Consider the following 6525-nt stretch of genomic DNA (forward strand, 5'->3'; position numbering starts at 1 on the left):
ATACGGTATTTGAATATATCCTTATAAAATCACAGGGAACAAAAAAAAAGCAGGGATACAAGTGCTAGAGAGAACATGAAGAGAGAGATTTATGTATTCACTGTTGGTGGAGAAGTAGAATTGTGTAGACTATCTGGAGGACAGTGTGGTGGTTCCACAAGAAGCTAGGTATGTGGGTGTCACAAGGTCCTGCAACACCACTATGGGGCATATGCTTGGAAGATCTGAGAGCAGGGACATGAATGGACATTTGCCCACTGGTGTTCATGGTGGCAGTATTCATGATTTGCAATGGACAGAGGTTGCCAAGGGATACATTGATGAACAGAATGGTGAACTGTAGTGTATGCATACAATAGAATATTGAGCAGCTACAGGAAGGAATGAAGCTGGGAGACAAGCAAATAGGTGAATGGATCTTGAGTACAGCATTTTGAGTGAAGCATGCCAGAAATGAGAGAACAAACTTTATAATGCTTCACTAATATGTATTAATGACAATGTGTAAACTCTGAGAACTGAATCTTAGGGCACACCTTATCAGGGGAATGCTTATTGTAATGGTCCCTAGATTGTAAGCTCTTATGGCAGTCACATCTATTCCTGAGTTGTAATGGTTACCTCTAAATCCTGAGATGCTGAGCTCCTTGTGTAAAACCTGTTCAATCTCTGGAACTTTGGGTAGCTGTGTGACATCAGAGACTTGGACCTAGAGCTTGGCAGCCTTGAATGTCAATATTACCCCATAAGCCAGCTGTTGAGAGAGCTGAAAAAAAGTTCAGACTTCAATTAGAGATATGAACTAAGTGGATATGGTTAGGACTAAGGCAAATCAGACCCAAGGGTAAAGGATGATACTGACTGGTTTTAAAACTACAACTTTTGTGTGAGACCAAGGTAAGAGATATATATTTTCTGTAGCACACTAGATAATTTAACCTGTATGATCAGTTTGTTTGAACACCATAGGTGCATGGAGCTGTGAAAGGGAAGTGAGACTTGATGAGTTCGTGAGTTCGTACAGGCTGGGGTGAAATCCCAATACATCCAAGAGTGATATGGGCAGAGAGTAAAAGTGTATTTGCAGGGCCCCCTGAGGAACTGGGGAGAAATGTAGAAATGTTGGACTTCCCCTCCTGGGTTACTGTGGATTTTACCACAAACATTGAGGACTGCCAATTTGGTGGGCTGAGCCCTTGATCTGAGGGCTCTCCCATGTGAGGCTAGTTGCTGCAAGGGAGAAGCTAAGCCTACTTATAATTGTGCCTAGGAATCCCCCCCGCCAAGACAGCCTCTGTGTTGCTCAGATGTGGCCCCCTTTCTCCCTAAGCTACATCTTAGGTGAACTCACTACCCTACCCCCTACATGGGACATGATACCCAGGGCTGTAAATCCCCCTGGCAATGCAGGAAATGACTCCTGGGGATGAGTCTGGAACCAGCATTGTGGGATTGAGTGAATCTTCTTGACCAAAAAGGGGAAGAGAGATGAAACAAAATAAGGTTCCAGTGGCTGAGAGATCTCAAATGGGGTCAAGAGGTCACTCTGAAGGATATTCTTATGCACTACATAGACAACACCTTTTAGTTTTTACTGTGATTGGAATGGCTAGAGGGAAATACCTGAAGCTGTTGAACTGCAACCTAGTGACCTTGATTCTTTTTTTTAATTCATTTTTATTGAGATATATACACATACCATGCAGTCATACAAAACAAGCAAACATTCAGGTGTTTACAATACCATTATATAGTTGTGCATTCATCACCAAAATTAATTTTTGACATTTTCATTACCTCACACACAAAAATAATAAGAATAAAAATTAAAGTGAAAAAGAACAATTAAAGTAAAAAAGAACACTGGATGCCTTTTTTTTCTTCCCCCATTTTTCTACTCATCCATCCATAAATTAGACAAAGGGGTGTGTGGTCCATATGGCTTTCCGAATCACATTGTCACCCCTCAAAAGCTACATTTTTATAAAATCATCTTCAAGATTCATGGGTTCTGGGTTGCAGTTTGATAGCTTCAGGTATTTACTGCTAGCTATTCCAGTTCATTAGAACCTACAGAGGGTTTTCTAAATTGTGTGTAAGAGTGCTCACCAGAGTGACCTCTTGGCTCCTTTTGGAATCTCTCTGCCACTGAAGCTTATTTCATTTCCTTCCATGTCCCCTTTTTGGTCAAGAAGATGTTCTCCATCCCATGACACTTGGTCTAGATTCCTCCCCAGGAGTCATAGTCCATGTTACCAGGGAGATTCACTCCCCTGGGTGTCAGATCCCATGTAGAGGGGAGGTCAGTGATTTCACCTGCCAAGTTGGCTTAGCTAGAGAGAGACGGCCAAATCTGAGCAACAAAGAGGCATTAGGGAGGAGGCTCTTAGCACAATTATAGGGGGGTCTAGCCTCTCCTTTGCAGCAACAGTCTTGCCAAGGGCAAGTCCTGTGGTAGAGGGCTCAGGCCATCAAACAACCAGTCCCCTATGTCCGTGAGCACATCAGCAACCATCAAGGTGGGGAAGCCCAACAACCCTGCATTCTCCACCAGCTCCTCAAGGGGGCTCTGCATACTTTTTTCATTTTTTTTTAGTTAACTCTTTTTTTTAAATCAACTATATCAAAAAAAAAATTTTAAACACAATTAAAAAAAAAAAAACATTTCAAACCATAACAAGGGAGAAAGAAAAAGACAACTAACCTAAGATAACTACTTTACTTCCAATATGTTCCTACTCTACCCCAAGAAAATAACCTAATATAGCAACATTTCTGTGAACTTGTTCCTACCATTCCCATCAGAAATTAACATACCATAGTCATTCCTGGGCATTCCCAGAATGTTAAATTTATCAACGATAGCTTATCTGTTCTTATTGGGTTATCATTCCCCCTTCCTTAATTGCTCTCTATCACTAGTTCCCCCACATTCTACATTATAAACCATTTGTTTTACATTTTTCAATGTTCACATTAGTGGTAGTATATAATATTTCTCCTTTTGTGCCTGGCTTATTTCGCTCAGCATTATGTCTTCAAGGTTCATCCATGTTGTCATATGCTTCATGACATCGCTCCTTCTCACAGCCGCGTGGTATTCCATCATGTGTATATTATTATTTATCCACTCATCTGTTGAAGGACATTTGGATTGTTTCCATTTCTTGGCAATTGTGAATAATGCTGTGATGAACACTGGTGTGCCAATATCTGTTCATATCGCTGCTTTCAGATCTTCTGGGTATATACCGAGAAGTGCAATCACTGGATCAAAGGGTAACTCTATATCTAGTTTTCTAAGGAAGTGCCAGACCGACTTCCAGAGTGAACCATTGCACAGTCCCACCAACAATGAATAAGAGTTCCAATTTCTCCACATCCTCTCCAGCATTTGTAGTTTCCTGTTTGTTTAATGGCAGCCATTCTAATTGGTGTGAGATGTTGTCTCATTGTGGTCTTAATTTGGATCTCTCTAATACCTAGTGAAGTTGAACATTTTTTCATGTGTTCCTTGGTCATTTGTATCTCCCCTTCAGAGAACTGTCTTTTCATATCTTTTGCCCATTTTATAATTGGGCTGTCTGTACTAATGTCATTGAGTTGTAGGATTTCTTTATATATGCAAGATATCAGTCTTTCGTCAGACACATGGTTTCCAAAAATTTTTTCCCATTGAGTTGGCTGCCTTTTCACCTTTTTGACAAATTCCTTTGAGGTGCAGAAACTTCTAAGCTTGAGGATTTCCCATTTATCTATTTTTTCTTTTGTTGTTTGTGCTTTGGGTATAAAGTCTAGGAAGTGGGCTTGGCGGCAGCGGTGGGAGGCAGGCCGGCAGATAGGCGGACGGAGCTGCAGGCTGCTGGTGGCTCTGCTGCTCGGTAGTGAGGGCAGGAGGGAGGGAGTCACTGAGTGTGTGTGAGGGAGGGAAGGAGGCAGCAAGCGGGTGAGTGACCAGCCCGCGCCGTCCGACCGCAGCACCAGCCAGGCCCCGTCACCACCTCCCCTCAGCCCCGTGCCGAGGCCGGGCCGAGCCGAGCTGGGTCGGGCCCGGGCCATGCTGCTCACCATGTACTGTGTGCGGAGGGACCTCTCGAGGTGACCTTTTCCCTCCAGGTCGACGCCGACTTCGAGCTGCACAACTTCCGCGTGCTGTGCGAGCTCGAGTCCGGCATCCCCGCAGCCGAGAGCCAGGAAAGGAGGTAGAAAGCCAGGAACTGCGTGGACTGGACACCACAGAGCAATCTGACTTTGGGCATACTTCATACAACACTCATGAAAACGTGGAACTGCTGAGATCAGCGAAATCTGTAAGTTTTTGCGGCCAGGGGACCCGCGCCCCTCCCTGCCAGGCTCAGTCCCGTGGGAGGAGGGGCTGTCAGCTCCAGGAAGGAGAAGGGAGAACTGCAGTGGCAGCCCTTATCAGAAACTCATTCTACTGATCCAAACTCCAACCATAGATAGACTGAGACCAGACACCAGAGAATCTGAGAGCAGCCAGCCCAGCAGAGAGGAGACAGGCATAGAAAAAAAAACAACAACACGAACAACTCCAAAATAAAAGCAGAGGATTTTTGGAGTTCTGGTGAACACAGAAAGGGGAAGGGCGGAGCTCAGACCTTGAGGTGCATATGCAAATCCCGAAGAAAAGCTGATCTCTCTGCCCTGTGGACCTTTCCTTAATGGCCCTGGTTGCTTTGTCTATTAGCATTTCAATAACCCATTAGATCTCTGAGGAGGGCCCTTTTTTTTTTTTTTTTTTTTTTTTTAATCCTTTTTTTCTTTTTCTAAAACAAATACTCTAAGAAGCCCAATACAGAAAGCTTCAAAGACTTTCAATTTGGGCACGTCAAGTCAAGAGCAGAACTAAGAGAGCTCTGAGACAAAAGGCAATAATCCAGTGGCTGAGAAAATTCACTAAACACCACAACTTCCCAAGAAAAGGGGGGTGTCCGCTCACAGCCACCATCCTGGTGGACAGGAAACACTCCTGCCCATCGCCAGCCCCATAGCCCAGAGCTGCCCCAGACAACCCAGTGTGACGGAAGTGCTTCAAATAACAGGCACACACCACAAAACTGGACGTGGACATTAGCCTTCCCTGCAACCTCAGCTGATTGTCCCAGAGTTGGGAAGGTAGAGCAGTGTGAATTCACAAAGCCCCATTCAGCCATCATTTCAGCAGACTGGGAGCCTCCCTACACAGCCCAGCAGCCCAGAACTGCCCTGGGGGGACGGCACTCACCTGTGACATAGCACAGTCATCCCTCAACAGAGGACCAGGGGGTGCACGGCCTGGAAGAGGGGCCCACTTGCAAGTCTCAGGAGCCATACGCCAATACCAAGGACTTGTGGGTCAGTGGCAGAGAAAAACTGTGGCAGGACTGAACTGAAGGATTAGACTATTGCAGCAGCCTTAAAACTCTAGGATCACCAGGGAGATTTGATTGTTAGAGCCAGCCCCCCTCCCTGACTGCCCAGAAACACGCCCCATATACAGGGCAGGCAACACCAACTATACACGCAAGCTTGGTACACCAATTGGACCCCACAAGACTCACTCCCCCACTCACCAAAAAGGCTAAGCAGGGGAGAACTGGCTTGTGGAGAACAGGTGGCTCGTGGACGCCACCTGCTGGTTAGTTAGAGAAAGTGTACTCCACGAAGCTGTAGATCTGATAAACTAGAGATAAGGACTTCAATTGGTCTACAAATACTAAAAGAACCCTATCAAGTTCAGCAAATGCCACGAGGCCAAAAACAACATAAAATTATAAAGCATATGAAAAAAACAGACAATATGGATAACCCAAGCCCAAGCACCCAAATAAAAAGATCATAAGAGACACAGCACCTAGAGCAGCTACTCAAAGAACTAAAGATGAATAATGAGACCATAGTACGGGAGACAAAGGAAATCAAGAAGACCCTAGAAGAGCATAAAGGAGACATTGCAAGACTAAATAAAAAAATGGATGATCTTATGGAAATTAAAGAAACTGTTGACCAAATTAAAAAGATTCTGGACACTCATAGTACAAGACTAGAGGAAGTTGAACAACGAATCAGTGACCTCAAAGATGACAGAATGGAAAGTGAAAGCATAAAAGAAAGAATGGGGAAAAAAATTGAAAAAATCGAAATGCACCTCAGGGATATGATAGATAATATGAAACGTCCAAATATAAGACTCATTGGTGTCCCAGAAGGGGAAGAAAAGGGTAAAGGTCTAGGAAGAGTATTCAAAGAAATTGTTGGGGAAAACTTCCCAAATCTTCTAAACAACATAAATACACAAATCATAAATGCTCAGCGAACCCCAAACAGAATAAATCCAAATAAACCCACTCCGAGACATATACTGATCACACTGTCAAACACAGAAGAGAAGGAGCAAGTTCTGAAAGCAGCAAGAGAAAAGCAATTCACCACATACAAAGGAAACAGCATAAGACTAAGTAGTGACTACTGAGGAGCCACCATGGAGGCGAGAAGGCAGTGGCACGATATATTTAAAATTCTGAG

This window comes from Choloepus didactylus, chromosome 4, assembly GCF_015220235.1.
Source record: "Choloepus didactylus isolate mChoDid1 chromosome 4, mChoDid1.pri, whole genome shotgun sequence".
NCBI classification, from domain to species: Eukaryota; Metazoa; Chordata; class Mammalia; order Pilosa; family Megalonychidae; genus Choloepus; species Choloepus didactylus.